The sequence below is a fragment of the Pogona vitticeps genome, chromosome 5 (assembly GCF_051106095.1).
Source record: "Pogona vitticeps strain Pit_001003342236 chromosome 5, PviZW2.1, whole genome shotgun sequence".
Classification (NCBI taxonomy): domain Eukaryota; kingdom Metazoa; phylum Chordata; class Lepidosauria; order Squamata; family Agamidae; genus Pogona; species Pogona vitticeps.
The window spans coordinates 151,650,060-151,673,279 of record NC_135787.1 but is presented as its reverse complement, the minus strand read 5'-3'; the positions used below and the strand labels follow the sequence as shown (position 1 = coordinate 151,673,279).

Genomic DNA, 23,220 nt, shown 5'->3' with positions numbered 1-23,220 from the left:
TCACTTGAGAGATCCTCTGTCAAAATGTAATGTATTTCTACTGTGTAACCTGCACAGGTGAATGGGATGCCATTCCCCACAATTTCTTTGAGGAGAATGAAGAAATGTTCATTACCTGAAATTATGTTAAATGTAAGAACCCTTTCTTCTTTTTGTTTAGCTCTCTTATCCCTCTTTACACTTAAAAAAAATCTCCTTCATTCTTCTGCTCCACAACATCTTGTAAAATCCTTCTTCTTTCTTTAACATCTCTAATTTTCTTTGTCATACTTAATATCCCCTGATATCCACACAGCTTCATCTATCTTCACTTATGTAAGAACCGGTTAAACGTGAGATTTTCTAATTTTGGAGAAGATGTAATTCTCTTGGTATATGCTCTCATACCTTAGCCAGGTGACAGCTTTTCAAATTTCTCAAACAGAATGATTTATGGCTTTAAGAAGATGCCAAATACAAGATATCTCAGTGATTTTGCAAAATATATTTGATGATTACTGATGATCTGGAGCCCTGAACAGAGCCTACATGCATGTAAGCTGTACAAGCTTCATATATGCACCACATATCACTTATTCCAGGGTTCAATGCAAGCTGAATTTACAGCTTCTGGATTTAGATCTTTGCATCAATGCATGGAAGTCAATGATAGGGCCAGTGGATGTGATTCTACTTCTACAGCCAACATGTTTGTCCAAAATTGTCATCTGACAAATGATAGTGATCTTGTTCTCACCTTAAACATGCCTCATATGGAGCCAGTTAAGCACTGGGCCTTCCTCATTCCTCTTACAATCTTGCTGAGAGCCAGAATAAGCAATGTCTGGACTGGAGCAACCTCCCAGTACCATTGGAGGAGCACACACATCCTACCACCACTCCCCAAACCTCCCTGTAGTTTTCTGACCCATCAAGAAAAGCATTACATTTTCCATTTAAAAGGCATTTTGCCCTCCTTTAAAATGATTCATACTCATCCTGTAGCTATAAATAACAGATCAGCACTTTGAGGAGGTAACCAGGAATGTAAATCTGATTGTAAATAAAGCACATATGGTACTTGTGCCTTTTTTCCCAATAAAAAGGTAACATACTGCTTCTGTCCAGCAGAAGCAGGGTACTTGGTGGAAAAAGGGATGAGGGAATTGATGAGGGAATCAGCCATGAGCCTACCAGCCAGGTGTCATCTACCCCTGCGTGAGCTTCAGGGTAACGAATGAGGAAACTCTGCAGAAGTTTATGTTCAGCATTTCCCTCTCTAAATGGCTATCAAATCTGGATAAGATGTTTATGTTTTGCAGCAGTAGGAAGGCACCCTAAATAACATCTGATACAATTGTTAACTTGACTGAAAAAGAATCTAATGCTCCAAAGTCCTCAATTAACCATTTTTGCTTTCTGGACTGTTAAAATTCTGCATTTTTATGTTAATTTGAATGTAGCACTTTACTTCCTCTTCTGACTTATTAATGTACTATGTGCTTCAAACACTGGTTGTGTTACGCACCGTCAAGTTGGAACTGACATATGACTGTAATAGGGATTTCAAGGTAAGTGAGATATTTAAGGAGTGGTTTTACCTGTGCTGCTGTTCCTTCAGTGAGTTTCCATGGCTGGGCAGAGATTTGAACCCATGTTTCCTGATTCTGACCCCTACCTCAGTAACCAAGTGCTTCAAGTTATTGGGGTATCCAGCTGGAAACCAATGAATAGGTACAGTATTTATCTGTTTTTAACACTATAATTTAATGTGTGTTTTCACTGTTTAATTCACTATCTAATTTAGATATTATGTGCAACTCAGTTAAAATCTAAAATTTAAAATACTAGGTTGGATCCAGATTGAGTTATGTTCTAGTCCCACTGATTTCAACACAAGCCATAATAAAGAACTGTGTGCTGTCAAGTCTGTTCTTATTTATGGTAATCTTGTCAGCATTTTCTAGATAAAGAGTATTCAGATGTAGTAGAGATGAGCAAACTTTCTGATGAAATGAACTGCTTTGTGTTTCATGTGATTCAGGATTTCCAGGAGTGGTAGAACAGCCCCCGTGTGGGTTAGATAAGCACATCTCGTCGAGAGTCTTCTTGTGATTCTTCTCCCCACCTCTTCCAAATTTGGTAAAGATTGTATTTGGGGCATCTGAGTTATAGCCCGCCAAAGCAGGTCCACCTAGGAAAGTGCTTTTTCGCCAGCTGGGCAGTTTCCCCAAAGCACCATGAAATAATCCATGAAACAGACCAATTTGTGGAGGTTGTTTTCTTTTCTTTTCTTTTTTCATTATCCCCCCAAGCAGGGCTTTACTTCTTCTATAATTATCCTAAGTCAGGAACCCTCTTTTTGTGCCTCATGGCTACTTTACATAGGAAATCTATACAGGGATCTTGTCAGCTTGTTATGTCTCCTGTGCTTAGCTTCTGAAGGTTTTCATTATGATGATGATAATTAATCACTTCCTCCTTCTTCCAAATGGCCTTTTAATATCTCTTCCTACTGATGTGTTTCATTACAGTACCTTTGATCAAGTCTTTTGCTTCATGTTTAGATAATTGAGCAAATGTCACACTATTTAAAGAGATATATTGAAAGAGACAATTAGTAAACAGCAAATGAAGCATAAACAGGGTCAAAATGCCCCTGTCAATGAGTCTTGTTTTTTCCTTTAACAGGAACAAATATGATTTATAAAGTAGTGACATATTTCCTAATTATAGATTAATTTCTGCATATATTTCATATTTGCATTTCACCTCTTAATTGTCTTAAAGGGCATATCTTATAGTATAAGAAAACAACTACAAATTTATTAAAGTAATATAGCACTGGAAATGGGTTGAAGAGACATTTTGCATCATAGTATTCTTGGGCAAAGTCTACATCCATCCTTGGATTTATTCTACATGAAATATTCAGGAGCATTTACTGGTTGTTGTTCTTGTTGTACCAGAAGATTTGTACAATCTTCTCACATAGCATGAACTCCCATACATTCAATGATATATGTTGCTCTATCTAGATGTTAGTTTTGATTGTTGCAGCTGCAAGTAACTAAAGGAAGCACTAGGATGTGATGGGAGCTAGGGCGGTTTTGCCAAGTAGGAGGACGTCTTGAAAATATGTAGTTACAGGTAATATAGTTTATCTGCTCTGTGGTTTAGGCATCTGGCTGAGGAGTCAGAGATTGGGAATGCAATTCCCCATTGTGCCTCCTGTAAGTACAGCCAGCCTGTATGGCCCTGGGCAAACTCCACAGCCCCAAGGCACTCCCTGAAGAAGGGAATAGTAAACCACTCCTGAGTGCTCTCTGTTTGGGAAACCCTGAAAAGGGTCACCATAAGTCAGAATTGCCATGATAGCACATGATAGCACTTAGTTTCTTTGGGGGTAATATGCCATATTACTTAAAGGTAATAAGTCAGATTCAGTGACTTTCAAAAGTTACTTTTAAAGGGCACTTAAAAGCATTTTAGATGTATTTTCAGGTTTTATACCATGCATTTATCAATCCTAAGTGGCACAGGTATTCTTTAGTTTTGTATTTTTAAAATATTTCCAAGGCACAATATCGGAATTGGCCAGTAGAAGGAACCACAAAGCATTTTCCTCTATTAGTTTGTTTGTTTGTTTGTTTAAAGTATTTTCACTCTGCTTTTCTCCTTAAGAAGGACCCAAGGCAGCTTACATCATTAAAAGACAATATTTAAAGTTAAAAAACAGTAAGTCTCGAAATACTAAAAAGGATCAAACAAATACCACAGTAAAAGGCAGGAAACAAAAGTAACACCAAAAACATGTTTAAAACAGTGAGGCACTACCATCCATTTTTAAAAAACCTGATTTTCCAAGACTTTTGACAACAATACAATATCATGGCAAGAACCCTGTAGGTAGATTATGCACTGTGTCATTGTTATATGTTGTCAAGTTGAAATTTACTCATAGGGATCCTCAAAGTACTTTCAAGGTAATTTAAGGAATGGCTTCACCCCCAGTGTGTCTCCATGACTAAGCAGGGATTTGAACCCAGGACTCTTGAGTCTGTCACTCTATCCACTACACCACACTGGGTATATGCAATTTGTGCATATATAGGTTACATTTCTTAACTTACTGCAGTGACATGTCACTAACAAATAAGACACTGATCACAGCATAAGGTGCATGTGTGCTACACAATCAGACATGTGTCTTATAATGTGACTGGCAGCCTGATAGCTGCTGGCAACTTGCTGCCATGAGCTATGTAATTTGACTTACACCTGCATAAATCCCCAACAGGGTACTGGCCATTATATAATTAATTACTTGCACAGTTAGAGCAGTAGTAATTATAGCTGCAACCTGGCTGTCAAGACGTAATGAGTAATGTTCATTATTTCATTACATCAAGTTCCTTTTAAATGTAATGTTCTGAGCTCTGAAGAGAAGGCAGCTGGATGTCCATCCTTTCTGCCTTGTCTCATTCTGTTGCCCACACATTCACTCAGTTCAGTTCGTATTTACTCCTGGCCAATCCTATTGTTAAAAAGAAGTGTGGCTGTTAATATGCAATATCTGGTGTCATGTTTTCATTCTAGTGTGGGGTCAATAGAAGTTGAATCCTTGACTTCAACAGAAACAGGATCACATAATTAAGGACTTACCCAGACCATTTGAGAGCAAAGTTATCAGCCTACAAAAATATTTGAAATTTCAAATTCCCTACCGATTAATTTTAAGGGTCTATTTAAAGGTCATTGATCACAAAAGCAGCATCATTGAAAATGAAGTTTCCTAGAGTGCAGTCTACTTAGTGTCATATCTAATTCAGTCAAACTGAGGGACAAAAATGCTTTAGCCAGATGCAACCATTCCTGCCGAAAGCCCAAGTGAACTTCAACAACCTGGTGTTTAATTTTTCTCCTCCAATTTATTTTAAAACATGGCTAGTAGTCTAAAATGAAATCAGCCTTTTCCACCTTTATCCTGACACAAAATGCTTCCTGACAATAATTAAATAGAGGAAGTGTATAAGGTGTCAGCTAATGAGTGGAGCCATTTATTTTGGTACTCACATTCATTTGCGCACTAGAATTTCCTATTCTTAATCATCCACAAGGATTACTGTTATTGTTGGAATGTTTTTTAAAAAGCTGTTTTGCTAGTTAGAATCAAGGGTGTAACCAGAAAGGAAATCAAGGAGGGAGCCCACTCCACATGACTTTAAAGTGAATATCAATAACCTCCACTTTTTATTGATAGTTTCAGCACATATCCACATTAATATCCTTCATTTTTTACTTCAGTTTTTATCATATTTGTGTTCCACCCTTCCTCTGGAGCTTAGGAAAAATAATCTATATGAAGTCATCCCTTTTTAATTTTTATTATTTTATTATTTTGTATTTTCCTTTTAATGTCAATAAACCATAAATCTGAGAGGGTAAGAAAACACATTTATAATCAGTTTGTGGTCACCACCAGAGAGCTAGGGCCAAAGACCTCCAAAGCTATGTTCTCCAAAACTTACATGGATGGGTTTTCTCATTGAATAGACTGAACTCCATAAAACTGATGGATAGATGGCTGCATAAGTAGGATATTGAACTAAAAGACCTTTAGATCCCTTCTGCCTTTGTTTCGTTACCCATGATACATGATTCTATGTATAGATATGATTCTATGTAGCATTTAGACAATCTTCCATGAGTGGACAAGGATGTCATGGTAACTTAGAATTCAATTATCAGCTTGTATCACTCCCAAGATATCTTTGTTCTCATATGTCATCAGGTTCGAATTGATTTATAGCAATCTTGATAAGGATTTCAAGGTAAATAGAGTATTTAAGGAGTGGTTTTACTAGTTATGCTCTCCCAGCGAGCTTCCTTGGCTGAGTAGAGATTCAAACCCAAGCCTCCCTCACTCTATCTGCTACACCACACTGAGTATCCAAAGCTTATTTAGCCCACTCTAAAACATGCCTAGCAATTTACATTAAATTCATGGCACAGCATGGTGTCTGTCATAACCGACTTTTTTCAGTGTGCCATTTGAGAGAGCAAGTTGTTTCTGAACAAGAACACAACCTGGTTTCCGCCTCCTTCCATGCTTGGCTTATCCAGTCAATACAAATCAGCAATGTAAAAAACACTCTTAAAATTCTTCATTTTCACTCATTTAGACTGTCTTGATGAGGCACCAAGAGATAGACTCTCCAAGCTCCATTTGCCAGGCAACAGCAAGTCAAGGAGTCCTATGTTATCTTAACAAGTGCCCTAATATGCCCACAAACACTTTGCAAACCTAGTGTCCTTTCCTTTGAGAAGCAAAGTATAAATACATCAAGCACAGAATAATTAGAGGATTGTTTCAACATTGTACAAGGAACTCTTCCTATGTCTCTAATCCATAAAAATCCATGCAACAAAACAGTAGCCATCATGAGCTGCTGGATAACTCAGTAGTTTAGGTATCTGACTGCAGAGCCACAGATTGGGAGTTCAATTCCCCATTGTGCCTCCTTCACAGGCACTGGTCCATAGGGTCCCTTCTAGCCCTGCAGTTCCAAGATTATCATATTATTATTATCTTTTTGCACAATTTGCTTGGCTTGTGCAAAAAAGAAGTTCTCTTATTGAGATTCCACAAAACACTCTGCCCTCCTTTGGGTGTGGAGTGTAATTGGTTGGTACTTCAACTTTGTGTATAAGGTTGGGACAAATGAGGATATGCATTCCTCATACAGAGGCACACAGACAGAACTTATTTTGTGGTTCTTGTGGGTTTTTCGGGCTCTTAGGCTGCGTTCTGAAGGTTGTTCTTCCTAACGTTTCGACAGTCTCTGTGACCGGCATCTTCAGAGGACAGCACTCTGTGCTCTGGTGTAGTTTGCTTGGGAGTGGAGTATTTATGGCTGTGAGGTAGGCTTTTGTCCTATTCAGGAGATGGGTGATTAGTGTGTCTTGTTGCAGGTGTATTGTTATGATAAGGAGAAGAGATTATCTGTCACTGTGATTGATGGGTGTCATTAGCTGGTCTTTTGTGTGTAGTGATCCCCTGTCCTTGTGGCTGGGTAGAATTCATTGACCTTTTGCATGCTGTATTTTTCAGAGCTGGAAGCCAAGTTTTGTTGAGTTTCAAGCTTTCCTCTTTTTTGTTGAAGTTCTGCTGGTGCTTGTGGATTTCAATGGCTTCCCTGTGCAGTCTGACGTACCGATTACTGGTGTTGTCCAGTATTTCAGTATTTTGAAATAGAATTTCATGTCCAGCTTGTTTTAGGGCGTGTTCAGCTACTGCAGATTTTTCTGGTTGTTTTAGTCTGCAGTGTCTCTCATATTCTTTGATTCTGGTGTGGATGCTTTGTTTTGTGGTTCCAATGTATACTTGACCACAACTGCAACGTATCCGATATACTCCTGCTGATTTCTCTGCTTGTTTTGGCACCATCTGGCTTCCCTTTCCCTTTATGCTTGTTCCCCTTGAGAAGAGTACTATCAGAGTGAAATGAGCATGAGGTCTTATGTATCTTTTAAATGTGCTTGAATATGTATATATACAGAATGTACAATGGCATAATCATTGTCTCCCAAGGATGCTGTGTCATGGTGTACATCTTTTTCTCATACTGCATGAATCTCATCTGACTGAACTCGGTAACTACTCAAAGAAAGAAGTTTCCTAAAGTGTTCTGGACTTTGGTTTCCCATAAAGCAGTCATTATTGCTTCTATAGCTTAGCATTTGTAAATTTAATAGAAACATTTGCTTTGACAAATCTTGAGGAATTGCCTACTAATTTATCAGATTTTGTGGATATTATCTAACAATCTTCTGGACAAGCTAACTTCTTGCCATCTAAGAGGCTGTTTCAAGAATTGTTTTTGTAGTGGTTCTGATTGGAAGTATCTAATTTTTTTGTGGCTGTCACCTCATTTGCATAATAAGAAATTATGAAAGCAGAGTTGCAAAGTAGCTGCAGTGGGTGGGTCTAAATTACATAGGGCAGCACTAGAGGAGAGTGCAGTGGCCTACAAAATGATAAAATAAGACTTAGTAGATTCTGCATAAATCACTCTTTAAAGCATCCCTTTAGAGAGCTGTGCATCACATCACTTCTCCCTATTACATCTCTTGTTTGCAGACTTGAGCTTCTTCTTTCTGTTATAGACCCCAATATCACATACCCAGTAGCCAGTTTCTGTATGGTGATACTCAGAACTCGGAAATTATATGGTAATTAGATATTAGATTTTAAATTGTCTTTTAATGTTGCATGTTGCATGTTGTTATAAATTTGGAATTTTGGAAATTTGCAAAGGTTTATTTTTGCTGTATGATTGGTCTAAGGCCCGTAACAATAAACTGAACAGTCATTGATTATGCAAATAGGTACTCTCAAATATAGACCAATATCTGGCCAATACAAGGACTTTCTACCTAAATCTGTTTAATTTTTATTCATTTCCAGCAGCAACAGACATATATCTAATGGGAAAATGGGTGCCATGAAGCTGTAAAGTTCACTTGAGAGTTTTCTAGAATAATCAATCACATCTGCTCAAAACTACACTAATGCACAGTTTGGTGTGTGTGTTTAAAAAAAAACCTATAAAGAATACCATTCGGAGAAACAGCCCCCATCAATAAATGCTTAAATTGATCCAAGGCAAATTCTGGCCATCTGAAATTGCTGCATGTTATGCCAGACATGTGGAGACCAGCTGAAATCATTTCTATTCCATATGGTGGCTTCCTCATGATGTATGGATTGGATGGTATGAATCATGTAGAGAATCACCAACTTGACATCAGCAGCTTTGAGGAATGTCTCAGAAACTACAGAGCCTCTGGTGTTGGGTTAGTCGGTGAAGATAAATGACATAGTTACCAAGACCACACACTGAGGTGGGAGAATGTTTGCAGTACATGGATAATGTTTGCAGTAACTTTTGTGTAGGACCATCGTACATGGACTGAACTGTATTTTCTGCCATTTGACTGAGAAATATCTCCTCATTGCTGCAACTTCATTAACAGTTGGAGTACATACACATGAACCAACTAGCCAATTATATAACAACCAAAGTCCTCCTCAGGAGACATAAATGGCCAGGCAGGACTAAACAAATACTATGAGTGCAATACACTTCCCGTGTTTCCCTGAAAATAAGACAGGGTCCTATATTAATTTTTGCTCCAAAAATTACACTGGGGCTTATTTTCAGGAGATGTTTTATTTTTTTTCTGTGTACAACAATCTACATTTATTTAAATACAATAATGTCATCTTGTTGTTGCTGCTGCACAATGGTGGAGGGTGGGGTTTCATTTAACTGGGTCTTATTTTTGGGGTAGGGCTTATATTATGAGCATCCTAAAAAACCATACTGGGGCTTATTTTCAGGTTAGGTCTTATTTTCAGGGAAACAAGATACAGCATCTTCATATTGAATCAGAGAGCTGTTTCCATTTGGATATGGGGAGCTGATGGGTGCTTGTGCTTTACAGCTGCCTCACATACAAAGAAACCTATTTGAATTTATCTTGCTTGCCCTGAGATTTATCTCTCTATTTGGAGACTGAGTGAAATTGTTATGCTTCCCTCAGTCACTCACCCCAAGACCTGGCAATTATAGTCACAAGGTGCTTTGCTTGCACTATGGGGCCTGAAGGCTACACACTTATCTTCCACTCCATCACAACATTTGATTTCCACACATGCTTCGTTCTTTCAGACACGGCCCAAAATACTTTAAATATGTTATTAAGGTATACTTTCTGTACTCTGACTTTCATGACATCCTTGTCCATGTGAAATGCTCTTCACTATCTTGATAGTGCAAGCAAGACATGATTGAAAAAAGCAGAAACTAAAATATTTGCATTTTAATAAGGCATCCTAGCTCCCTGATATATGGAATCTTATGTGATGAAAATAACTGAGGAAGTCAGCCTATTAATCTTCATAAACAAACATGGAGGCCAAGCAAAAGTTTTGGATGCATTCATTATTCATTGGCCATGATCAATGTGTTCATTCTGGGAATAACACTCCTGTTTTATCACAGTCTTTGCTTTATTCCACCTAGACCAAAGAACTGAAAATGCTGCAGGATGCATGCATGATGAATTATAACTGCTCAGTTCATTGTTGTATGGTTATCTCTCTCTGCTAGAAATTATCTGAAACTGTCACAGAAGATCAGCCTGTACCTCTTGCTCTGTTCTTTTCCCTTTCTTAAATGAGCAATTTTGCAATTTTATATGAGATGTAGAGATAAATTACTTTTTTAATGTGTTCATGTTTTGTTAGGAGCACAGAGTTATTTACTATGCAGATTAAATTTTTCCTGGATAGCTCATTGATTTCTGAAAGTATAGTAAGAGAGGGTACCTTATGAAAGCTTCCTGTTTTAGGATTAGGGTTGTCACTAGAGATATGCATGAACTCAACCACAAACCAGGAAAAAAAACATGAACCAAGTTGGTTCGTGGTTTGGTTCGTGGCTTGGTTTGTGCAACCCATTTCACTGACATGAAAAGAAGCACTGAACTTTTTTTCTGCTCAGCGCTTTGTTTTGCTTTGGCAAAATGGATGCTTCCCCAGCCCTCCTTCTGCTGCCCCCATCACCTCCCTACCTGGTCCCGCCAACTGGTCCTCCTCCTCTGCCATTGTCATCATCATCCCACTGGTGATGGTGTGACCTGCAAGGAGTCTGGGCAAAGAGTCTTGTGTTCTGCACAGGTGCCTGACCCTGAGCTGATTGTCCTAATCAGCTAGGATGTGGTACACGTGCAGAAGGCAGTGCTTCGATTCCTTGAAGGCCACACCACCTCTGTCGCTGCTGCACACCTGCTGCCATCATGCCACTGCCACACTGCCACCACCTGCAGCAGTGTAGTGGCACAACCTATAAGGAGTCTGGACATTGCCCTCTGTGCATGCACTTGACCCCAAGCTGATCACCTTGATCCATGGAGGGACAGAAGAAATGTTTATGCCGCAATATTGTGAAGTGTCCAAGCTGTCTTTTTCAGGCATTTAACAGTATTGGGAGAACTGAAAAGAGAAGGGAAATTGACAGCTGCAAACTCCACTTTGGTTTCATCCCAGCAATTGCACATGTTTTGAGCAATTGCACATATTATGAACAAATCAAACCAAAACAAAAAAAAAGTAGCCCCTGACATGAACCCAGAAAGGGATGGGTAGGAATGCCCTGGGGATGGGCTGGTTTGCGCTGGCACTTACGTTGTCTGATTGTGAAAGGAGCAAACAGCTGATAGCCATAGTGGGACAAATGCCCATATATTCACCTCCTCACACTTAGTAGTCTGGTCTATGAAGTGTGAAGGTGTAGGCTAGGAGCTTCATTCTTAGGCTCAACTGCTGGAGTAGTTGATTTTATTTCCTTTTTAAATTATTTATAGAGATTATAGACCACCTAACTTAGTGGAAAACTACTCGGGGTGGTTTACATAATTAAACAAGCATACAACCAGTTAAAATAATAAAACAACAAAAAAGCATAATATGACAAGCTAAACAGAAATACATGAAAGGCTGTCATACAGAGGAGGGGCAAGATCTGTTCTTGATCATGCCAGAGTGCAGAACACGTAATAATGGGCTCAAGATACAGAAAGACAAATTTCAGCTGAATATCGGGGGGGGGGGAACACTTCGTAACAGTTAGAGCAGTATGACAATGGAACCAATTACCTTGACAGGTGGTGAGCGCTCCAACACTAGAGGCATTCAGGAAAAAAATGGACAACCATCTGTCAGATCTGCTTTAATTTGGACCCTGTATTGAGCATGAGGTCGGACTCAATGGCCTTATAGGCCTCCTTCCAACTCAATTATTCTATGATTCTATGACCTGACATCTTATAACATATATCAAACCAAATTATATGAAATATAACATAAGAAAATGTGCATTATTAGAGTAAAAATAATCATTGTAAATTTAAAACTTCAATAAAGTCTTAAAGCAGCAGATGTTTCATGCACACACAGAAACTTTCACTGATGCAGAAGGGCTGAAACACATCTGGCCACCCTCGGTCTGCTCAAACATTATGTTCGTGAGCTGTATGTCTTTGCGCAGAATTGTCTCACCCTGTGCTTTAACTCCTGGCTCATAAAGACCTCACAGTGCCCATGTTTCTGCTTCAACTAATGATTAATACATTAAATAAATTGGTAGTGCTTACTTTCTCCTCACACAGGTGTTTAATGTGTCTTCCCAGCTAGCTGTTTACTTTGACACTTTGCGACAGCAGTTAAAATACTTTGTCAGCCAGAGCTCCCCCTTGCACTCATAGATCAGGAATAAGTGACGTGAATAAAATGTGGAAATGGAATAGACATTTTAAAATCTAAAAACCAGAAAGGAAACCCCTCATAAATTTGCCTTTTTCAACTAAGATGTAGCAGTTCCATTCTGTACTGAAAGAACAATGGGCAGCAGAAAACGGTGCTTATGTAGACAAAGGTAAGGATTTGTTTTTGTGTGTGTGCAATTGTGTGTGTGTGTGTGTGTGTGTGTGTGTGTGTGTGTGTGAGAGAGAGAGAGAGAGAGAGAGATTAATTCGTTTATTTTCTTTCATTTTCCTGTTTCTACACACTGTTCCTTTTGTATAACATGAAAGGGAAATCCTCTGTGGTTCTTTAATTTCAGGCTTCTCATGCTTATTTCCTGATGCTAATCCAAATTAAGCCCTGCAGAAGCCTTAAAAATAACTCCAAAAAAGTAGATGGCAAGGCAGCAGAAAATAAATCTATTCCAAAAGTCATCAATGCTACATGAGAAAAAAAAACTTAGTATTAGACATACGCAAAAACAAAAGGTATCTCATCCACACACCAGCCATGCACCCAGCAGAACAGATACCTTCTGGGCAATTTTTTAAAAAAAAAAAATAGAAAGGAAGCAGTTGTCTGGGATTCAATACAGCAAACAATAAAAGTAACATGAAACCGTCCCAGAAAACGCACTAAATATATATCTTTAACTGAATAAATACACAGTAAATTAACCAAATAACAATTTAAAAAATCAGTCAGACAGGGAAAACATCCATGCACACACACACACACACACACACACACACACACACACACACACACACACACACACACACACACACACACACACACACACACACACACACACACACACACACGGAAAAATAGCACACACATCGAAAAATAGCAAATTTTTAAAACCACAAAAAACACAGCCCCCTCTCTGAAAAATTAAAAAAAGGAAACAAACAAATAAAGACAAAATATAAAACCAGGGCCTACTACTAGAATATGAGGAGATTTCTGTACCCCTTACTGACTATGAGCAGCTGGCAAACAGTCCAAGATGAAGGGATGTTGCTCAGCAGCACACAGGAGTCCCATTCATAAGGAAGGACTGAAAGCAAACAATTCTTTTGTGGATATGTATTCCTGAAGGCTTTTGTGGATAGTTTTGCCATCACTTCCTGAGCATAGGATTGCAGCCTACATTGAGAGCATAGTCTCATATTTAACTGGAGGGGGCATCTTCTATTCTATACTGTTCACACTTGTTAAAAAACAGCCCTGGCAATTGATTGATGCTTAGGTGACAAGTGGTTAACTGATGAAGAAAGGAGTCAGCTTCTGGGGTTTTCCCTTGCTTGGTGTCCCTTTATAAACAGTAGTGAGCAGAAGAGGGTATCCTGTAGACCAGAGGTCCCCAACCGCGAGTCTACGACTCAGTGCTGGTCTGTGGCCTTAACTGGACCGGGCTGAAGAGACAAACCTCCTCCCCACCCCCACATGCACTCCCACCTCACACAACCCCTTTGTGCATGTGCCCACTTGCCTGCACCCATGTGAGTGCTCCCCCACTCCTTTGTGCATGTGCACAAGTGCCCCAAGTGCCACGCTCCCCTTTGCGCATGCGCACAAACGCCACATCACCATTTGTGCAAGTGCAAACCTGCCCGCATGAGTGCCTTCCCACTCCTACGAGCACCCACGTGCCCACGAGAGAGAGCGAGAGAGAGAGCACTCCTTTGTGCATGCGCACGAGCACAGGGGGTGCCACGCCTTCCCCAACCAGTCCACAGGGTTAAAAAGTTTGGGGACCACTGCTGTAGACCATCTGGACTGTTGCCATTGATGTTGTCAACATTTAGGTTGCCCTTTGCTGTGTAAAGCTTGCCATTCTTTTTCCTGCCGCAACACAGGCATTGTATTTTGCAGCAATATTATACCATTTCCTGGTGTTTTGAATTATGGATACAGAAGCACAATATCGTGGCACAGTGGTTAAACCGCTGTACTGCAGCCAAAACTGTGCTCACGACCTGGGGTTCAATCCCAGGTAGCGGCTCAAGTTTGATTCAGCCTTCTATCCTTCCGAGGTTGGTAAAATGAGTACCCAGCTCGCTGGGGGGGGGGGGCAATGTGTAGACTGCATAATTAACTTGTAAACCGCCCAGAGAGGGCTTGAAGCACTATGGGGCGGTACTGTATATAAGCAGCACACTTTTTTAAAAAAATCTGGAGATTTTTGAAGAATGGAGTCCATCATACAGTCAATTTTAGTTTAGAAGCATAACAATGCTTTGCTTGCTTTTTCTGGATAAAGGGGAAACTAAAAGTGAACTATGGCCAACTTTAATCTTCAGTGAATGACCCTGAGAATGCCAGTGCAAATTATATATCTGAAGTAAAATATTCCCAAAGATATTATGGATCCTAGCTCACAAACTGGCCTGGCTAATTTGCTTTCATGACCTATAAATATTTTTAACAGCACAATTGACAACTATAAAGACAGAGAAATGACAACTAGATCTTCAGCAGTAAAATCCATCTCATCTACCTTGGTGGATATATTATAACCTAGATTAAAATTATTTTGAAGTATTTAGGAAATTGTAGAGACAAGAGGCTTTCATGGGTTATTCATATGCACCACTGCCATCATTTTTTATTCCAATAAGTGATTATATGACTTATTTGGATCAGCCATCAGCTTCAGTTTTAGAATAAGCTCTTCAGTGGTAAGATGCACAAACTTTGTTTATCTCCCTTCCCCAACCCAGCATCTCTCTGGAAATTGTTTTGTTATTTATTCTTTTTTTCCATTTAAAGGGATGTGTGCCAAACTGAGTCACTTGATGGTGCAGTTTCCTGACCCAAAATCACCCCACATGCAAGGATTGCACCAAATGACACTATTTAATCTGATCCAGCCTGATCCAATATGACTGTTTAGTCACATCCTACCTTCTTTGACAACCCAGCCTTTTGAAACAAAAATTCCCTTCACCTCCCCTTTGTATATCTACAGTGGTGCAGTGGTAAATTTGAAAGTAACTCATTGAGACAATCACTGGGTTGATTCATATAATCAGATAACATTCTAGCAGTTTATGTTTTCACCGGGACCTGGTCTTCTATAAAACTAATGACTCTTAATTCTATTCGAGACCAAACACCATCACATCCTTTGCATCTGAACAGGAATAGCCTGCAACAATGTTCTGTTTCTGGGAAAATCTAGCCACTCTGAGAATTGCAGATAAGGTCAGAGAGAAAAAGAAAGCTTGAAAGAGGTGGGAGACAATGCCATAGTGTCTGCTCATCAGAATATCCAAGTGCTTCAGCCATGTGGCTGGCTTCAGTATGTCATTGCTTCCCAAGCACAGCTTTGATTCAACAAGCCCAACAATGAAAAACCATTTGAACATACCAATGTGGAGTGCAATTTAAAGATGGCAAGGATTGGGATAATTAAGCTTAACATGTTTTATTTCTTCTATGCTTTCACTGTATGAGAATTCCTGTGGGAGTGACATGTGTTTCAAGGTGGTGTCAGGTATACACATTACATGCTTATTTCTTAGCACCATCTTATCGTTCATCTTGGAACCATTGTAGATAACCAGTGCACAATGCAGGCACTCAGAATCTTGGCATTAAACTAAATGGAATGACATCATTTAGGGTTGAAGCACTGCAAGTTATCTGATGTATGGATTCTAGCCCAAGACTGTTAGATTTTTTTTAAAAAAAGAGTTGTGTTTCCATTATACTAGATACCACATGTTTAACTTTTCTGAATGTAATATTGCTGAAAGGGCCACACGAAGCTTAATTCAAACAAAGAAGAAAATATCAGCACTCAATTTTTCTACAACACATGGAGCTTGTAAATATACAAATATAGATAAAAACACTAAGTGTAGTGAAATGAAATAGTTTAAAATTTTAAAGCACCAAGAATAGCATCCTTAGCTCATAAAGAAAACCCAAAGTATGAAGTCCGTTTGTGTAAAATATTTCCCACAGAAATCTTTGTGAATTTAGGGTAAAGTTTCCCTCCTCGGGCTGTACACTGGACAAGCTAATTGTTAACAAGGATTGTTAGGTATGAAGGGAATAAAGACTACCAGGATTACATAAGATAAAATATACAAAGCAAAGAAAACTGAATATGCATTAGCATCAGTCCTAGAAAAATATGAACAAAATATAAAAATAATATTTTACCTCATGCAGCAAAATAATTGTTATGGGGGGTGGGGGAGACAACAAAACTTTAATAAACTGTGACAAAGGACAGTAAGCTCATATAACTCCAAAGAGAATGTTCTATCAAAAAGTTTCAGATTGATAGGGGCTTCCCCCCCCCCTTTTCTTCTTCTTCTTCTGTGGAACTGTGATCTGCGGAACATTTCTGGAATATAAAACCCATCATTCTGCCTATCCATCATAGTCAATGTAACCAATGAAACAATGAGAGTTGTAGTCCGTCTATGGCTAAGGGGGATATTTGGGGTTTTACAAATGGTTAAATTAGTACATTCTGTTCCCCCTAGTTCCTCTTGAAAATTGAATGCTAGTCACAAACCAGCCATAGTAAAGCACTTCTAAGTTTCATTTATTTCAATGGAATAGAATTTAGCTTACAGTCATTTTACAACAAAACACACAAACAATTGAAATGGCCTTGGAACAAAGCTCATCCTACTGGTGGAATGAGTGCCAGTTGCAAATTCTCTCCCCTGATCTCACTGGGAATTTGAAACTTGCAATTTTCAGGTATGCACATGAGAGAGGAAAGAGAGAATGCATTAGTTTGCTGTCATCATGCCTTATCTTGATCAATTATCTTCAGAAGGGGAAGAGGATATCTTGCAGCCAGAGGGGGCTAAGGAACAGGAATAATGGCCCAGCAAACAACCCCCTTGAGAAAGCCATGGGAGAATAACTGAGGTCAGTTCTAACAATGAGGCATCAAAGCCTGAGAAGACCCTGGCAGATGTGAGACCCATTTGCCCAAGAGGAAGGTGTCAGCTTAGAAGATTTGCTCAAAAGCAGCATCAGCATCTTAAGGACTGTTGATAACTGAATGGCAACAGCTGGATGACCAGGTGAGGCATGTTGAGGGCTACAAATCCTGTGAGCACCATCTTTGCCTCACCTGGACTCCCCAGAACTACTTATGAGTTCAACTGTCTGATGACCTGCTTTTGCCAGCCCCTGATATTTAAATTTATGAATTAATTGTACTGGATTTTTTGGCTTGACCCATGATTAATGATGACCACTCTTATGAGAATTGGACTGGTTTTGAGGACCACAATTTGCTGTCCACAAATATAACAGGTGGTTGATGGTGTCATAGTAGTTCTTAACAATGCAACTTCAGTTACATATGCTTACAGTCTAAATGGCATTAAAAAAACCCTACCTGTAATCCCAGTGTGTTATATGTGTGTATGCATCATCATATTGCTCTGTTATATGCTGCTGACCATGCACAGTCCATGGACTTTTAGTGGACACAACAGAAATGGAAAAGTGATTGAATTCAATTATGATGGCATATAATGTTCTTATTATGATCAGCTGGAATAGCAATAATTCAGAGAAGAGAGAAGCTGCTAGTCTTGCGGCAAATTTGATGGGAAGGGGATGTCAAAGGGGTCATACAAACACAGGAGAGCAGCAAATGCAGGTAACAGGAGTTTTATTCTCTATGTTCAGATGACATGCTGGACTTCAAAAGATCTTTTCAATCCAGACAACCCAACCTCTCATATCTTAGTCCAGTCAAAGTTCTTCTGATTCATCCCTTGCTCTTTAAATCCAGAGTGTTTCATGTCATTATCCAGTCTTTCCTTTGGCTGTTCTCTTTGGTGTTGTAGGTCTTTCTACAGCTGGCAGAGATCTTAAACTGCTACTAAAACTGCTACACCAGCACCACAATTGGGTCAGTAGTGACACTGGTGCAGTTGGTGGGGTTGTGCTAGGCTATCATGTTCCCGGGGGTTACAACAGCAGAGTCCAATAAGCCAGTCTTATGTCAGAAATTCAGAGAATGCAGAGCCAATATCCAAATACCAAAGCCAACTCACACAACGTAGTCCAGGGTCAGAGTCCAAAGCCAAGAGTCCAGACAACAAGGTTCAAGGTAGTCAGGAGCATCGATGCAAGCCAGAAGTTTGACTTGTTGCTTCCACGGATTTTCAGCCGTCTGAGAGCTGTTTATATAGTAAAACAGTCTTTGAACCTCTGGAAGCCTTTTCATCCTGTCAGAACTCAGGTCTAGTTGATTGGATGTTTCTGCGGGCAGCCTTCAAGCGATCCTCTAACCTTTTTGTCATAAGTCTTCCCCGAAGCTTGGCCCGAAGCCTATCTACTGGGGGAGGAGAATCTGGGGGTGATTCACCTGTTTGTGTTTCTAATCGTTCAGCATTCTCCTCAGCTACAGTTAACCCCTCAAGTTCCGGATCTTTGGCTGCACTCATGACATAGGCACAACCAAAGCAAGCTCCGGCTTCCTCATAATACATTCAAGCTTCAATAAAACTGCTGGGCACTGGGATGTGGAGGAGGGCACACCATGTCAAACCTGGTTTAGCTGAAGTAGCAGAGGACCTCAAGGCACCATGGGGTTTTGAGCTAGTCTGATGCATCACTTCACTCTTCCTCTGCCCTCTTTTCCTCACTGCTCTCCTTCTCCTCAAGGTCAGTTGTGCCTTCCCCCTGCCTTATGCTTTGTGGGGTTGCGGAAGAAGCTGAAGTCAACCTTAGCTCTGTCCCAATATCTGCTTTCTCACAGTTGCCAATAAAATGTTGTCACTGAAATAATTCTTGTAGCAATAATACCAAGACTTGCTTTATATTAGTTTGGTATCAATACTTGTCTTTTGAATAGTTTTAATAGAACTCAGAAACTTATTTTTTTTTTGTTCTAGCTTTGCATATTTATCAAGAATGTGCAATATGCTAATTCCTCTATATAATCATTCAACTAATTATTAACCAGAAAGTGCAGCTATGATACTATTATAGTAAAATTAAATCAGAATGCAAACATTCCATTTCTCAAAAAAAAGTCTGGAAAAATATCCTTGCTGTAATAGAATTTGATCCTGGGGAAGTAAACAATAGGTAAAGAATTATAATTTCAAGAGGCATATAATGTACAGAACTATTTGTCTAGTACCTAGGTTGAGGGGCCTCCACTCACACACACATAGGGGTATTCTTAAATTTTTTTTTCCCATCCATGAAAATATTCTTGTTTAGGCATCTTGAGTTGTGAAAAGAAGTTAATTATTGCTAGCTTCAGGGCTCTCTATAATGAATGGAACTTTGAAACACACATTTGTAGCAATTTTATATTTCAAAGGGGTCCCCAGAAAGACTGATCATATGGTCCAAGAACAAAATGGAGGGTCAAACTCCACACAGTTCTACATGTCACCTACTGTTGTATCAATCTTGCACATTTTGTAAATGACAGCAGGTAATGGGCTTTATTTAATAACCACCATAAATATAATCTTAGAACTGCAGAGCTGGATGGGACCCTATGGATCATCAAGTCCAGCTCCTGTCAAGAAGCCACAATGGGGAATCAAACTCCCAACCTCTGGCTCCACAGCCAGATGCCTTAAACCACTGAAGAATGAGGCAATTGCTGGGCAATCCTATGGGTACTTGTTGAAGGAGGGAAGCTTCCCATTGATACCTATGGAGCATTATCAGGGTTGGGTTTTTGTTTTTGTTTTAAGAAGACCATGTTTTGCAAGGAAAGAATTAAGCCTCCTTTCTCTCATTAGATTTGGAAAAACTTCATTGAAGCATCAAAATCTCTCTATTAGCTGTTCATATATTGGAAAAATGAATGCACCTTGTTTACATGGAGAAAAGTTTCTACACCTGTAGGCATTTCCACATATGTGAAAAGTGGAGGCACAAACCAGTGTTGTGACACTACAAAGGCACCATGAATATATTACCACATAAAAATATCTGAAAGAAGTGGAAGTCCTTTTGAATTTGTTTTTAAAAACACTGATCCACAGGACTCTTACCAAAATTGTATTTAAAAGAATCAGTATATCCTGGATCTAGAAATCTGAGGTGGCTCAGGAAGTCTAGTTCAGAAAAAGAGCCTAGCACTTCTTCTCACACTACCCACACAAATGTATATACACAAACCCACAAAATGGTACATAAAAAGAAATCTGGATTGTATTGATGGATAAGAAATTCAGTTCACTGCACATTTTATCTAAATGCACCAACACTGGAAAAAGATGAGGGCTTGAGAAAGTGAAACTGGTAGGTTTGCCCAGCCTTAAAACAATGAAAACTTCAGTGCAATTTTAACATTGTTTATATGTACATTTATATTCAACCTTGCCTTTCTATAGGTTTGTTAAAGAAGTTTGCAATGTCTACATAAATAAAATAGAAGTAAATCTAAATACCGTTATGAAAGTTGCAGTTAGTTCTCACTTTCACTATTATTTGGGAAGGTGTGAAAATAAATCTTAATAGACTGGCTTCTAATACAGTACTTCTCAATATTTACTATAATCATTTTAACTATCCTATTTATACACCAAGGTTATTTTGGTGGCTTTACAGCCAAGCAAATGTGTTTTTTATTTATTTATTGTAAAATTCTGAGCACTATTCATAGTGCAAAGATGGGGTAAAACTGAAATATATAATAATAAATAATTATTGCATTACTATATAGTAATGCTATATTACTATAAAATAGAGTAATACATAATTAAAACAGTCACCTAATTATCAATTTATATATATATATTCAATACTGAATTGTGGAAAGCAACCATCAGAACCTCTTGTAAACAAAGAGCATCTTTGACAAAAGCAGGGAGGAAAAAAAACCCAATCAAACAATGAGCTACGGTCATGGTGGGTGAGTTTCCACTGTAGGAAAGCTCTCAATAATTAGTTTTGTAAAAGTATATCTAAAGTAAAGTATAACTCAAAAAATAACTAAAGTAAAATATATATAACTAAAGTTAAAAAGTAACTTTTTATTTTCCTATCTCATAAAGGTAATAATAAAATTGGAGAATCTCAGAACTTTAGAGCTGAGAAGGATCTCCAGAATCAAAGTCTACTAATTCTCTTCAAAAGAGGAAATCCAAGGCTAAAACATCAGCCATATGAATTCTGTTCAAAAATGTCAAGTGAAAAAGAGGGACTGCCACCTTCATTGCATTAATAAACATCTCTTACTGTTAGGATGTCCTTCCTAATGTTTAATTAAAAGCTCCTCTTTTTTTCTAATTTAAATCCATAACTTAGGATTTCCCCCCTAGAACTACAGAAAGCAAGCTTGATCCATCTTCCATGAGAAAGGCCTTCAAATGCACGAAGAAAGCTACCATATTGCCTCTCAATCCTCTCATGTCCAAGCTAACCGTAGTCACATCCATTCATCATAGTTCTTGGTTTCCAAACCATCCTCCTCTGGATATATTTTAGCTTGCAGATATTCTTAAATCAGCACACCCAGGACTCTAGATCCAATGTTCCAAGTGAGATCTGACCAATATAGAATAGACTAACTAATGATTTTTAAAAGGCTATTGGGAAGCTATAAGGTGCTCTGCATGGTACAAAACACATTATCCTCTTCTTCACCTCATAGTTGCCTCAACATCCTTACCAGACCATTAAGCCATCCTCAGAATACACAAAACAAGCCAGCTTAACAATTTAGAGAAATAACATCTTCATAATTATAAAAGTTACAGTTCCATTGCAAAAGAAGTAAAGGTATCCCTCAGTGGCCAAAATCCTTTGCTTAGCATAGTAAATCTAGAGTAGCTCCACTGAATCTATGGGAATTTTATGAGTCAACTTCTCCATAAGTCCCATTTGAATCAATCACTAAATCCCCTTTGATTCAGTGGGCCTACTCTAGTGTGCTTAGCTATGCTAAGCAAGAGGATTTTGGCCATTAACTTCTAATTACACTGTAATTTACTTTTATCTTTCATATTAAGGAAATCACAATGTAACTTAGGTACTTAGGTCTTGGGTATTGAATTAAACTAACTAGGTATAATGCATTGCCTCCCAAATGAGTGCCATATTATGTCCCTAACACAAGGAAGTGCAACAGAGCCAGCTATTTCTATACATCATTCAAATGGCTAGGAGAAATTTGGGGGCAATTTTAGCAGTTATGGTCACATTTTATAGCAATATAGGCAACAACAAAAAATTACAATAAAGACTGTTTAAGTGACCACTTGCTATTTGGTTTCCTCTGTATATAATCCGACAGTACTTTATTAGAACACCTGTGTTTTGAAGCTTACTTTGCCTATATTTTTCTCCGCTAGCACATGTGTTTATAAAAATCCATAATAGTTCTATTACCATGCTTCCTTCTTTATCAAATTCAGGATACTGTATGTAGTAAAAGATTGATAATTTTGCTCTTTAATTTTAAATTTATGCAGCTCTTTTGAGTTTGAGGGGACGTGGTGGCGCTGTGGACTAAACCGCAGAAGCCTGTGCTGCAGGGTCAGAAGACCAAGCAGTTGTAAGATCGAATCCACGCGACGGAGTGAGCGCCCGTTGCTTGTCCCAGCTCCCGCCAACCTAGCGGTTCGAAAGCATGCAAATGCGAGTAGATAAATAGGTACCATCTCGGTGGGAAGGTAAACAGCGTTCCGTGTCTAAATCACACTGGCCATGTGACCACAGAAAGATTGTCTTCGGACAAACGCTGGCTCTATGGCTTGAAGAGCGGGATGAGCGCCGCCCCCTAGAGTCGGACACGACTGGACAAAAATTGTCAAGGGGAACCTTTACCTTTACCTACCTTTTGAGTTTGTTTGTTTGAAGTGTGAATTCTTCGCTCTAAATTGCCCAGATCTTTTTCTTTC

The 23,220-nt window shown here is 38.9% G+C and overlaps 1 long non-coding RNA gene across 1 annotated transcript in view; it reads right to left on the bottom strand.

Annotated features, from left to right (window-relative positions):
- The window catches only part of LOC140707705 (uncharacterized), a 45,391-nt gene extending 23,196 nt beyond the window's left edge, over positions 1 to 22,195 (bottom strand). The window contains exon 1 of the long non-coding RNA XR_012087889.2: positions 17,733 to 22,195. This is a non-coding gene — a long non-coding RNA (uncharacterized LOC140707705). The remainder of the gene's footprint in view (positions 1 to 17,732) is intronic.
- Between the last annotated feature and the right edge of the window lie 1,025 nt (positions 22,196 to 23,220).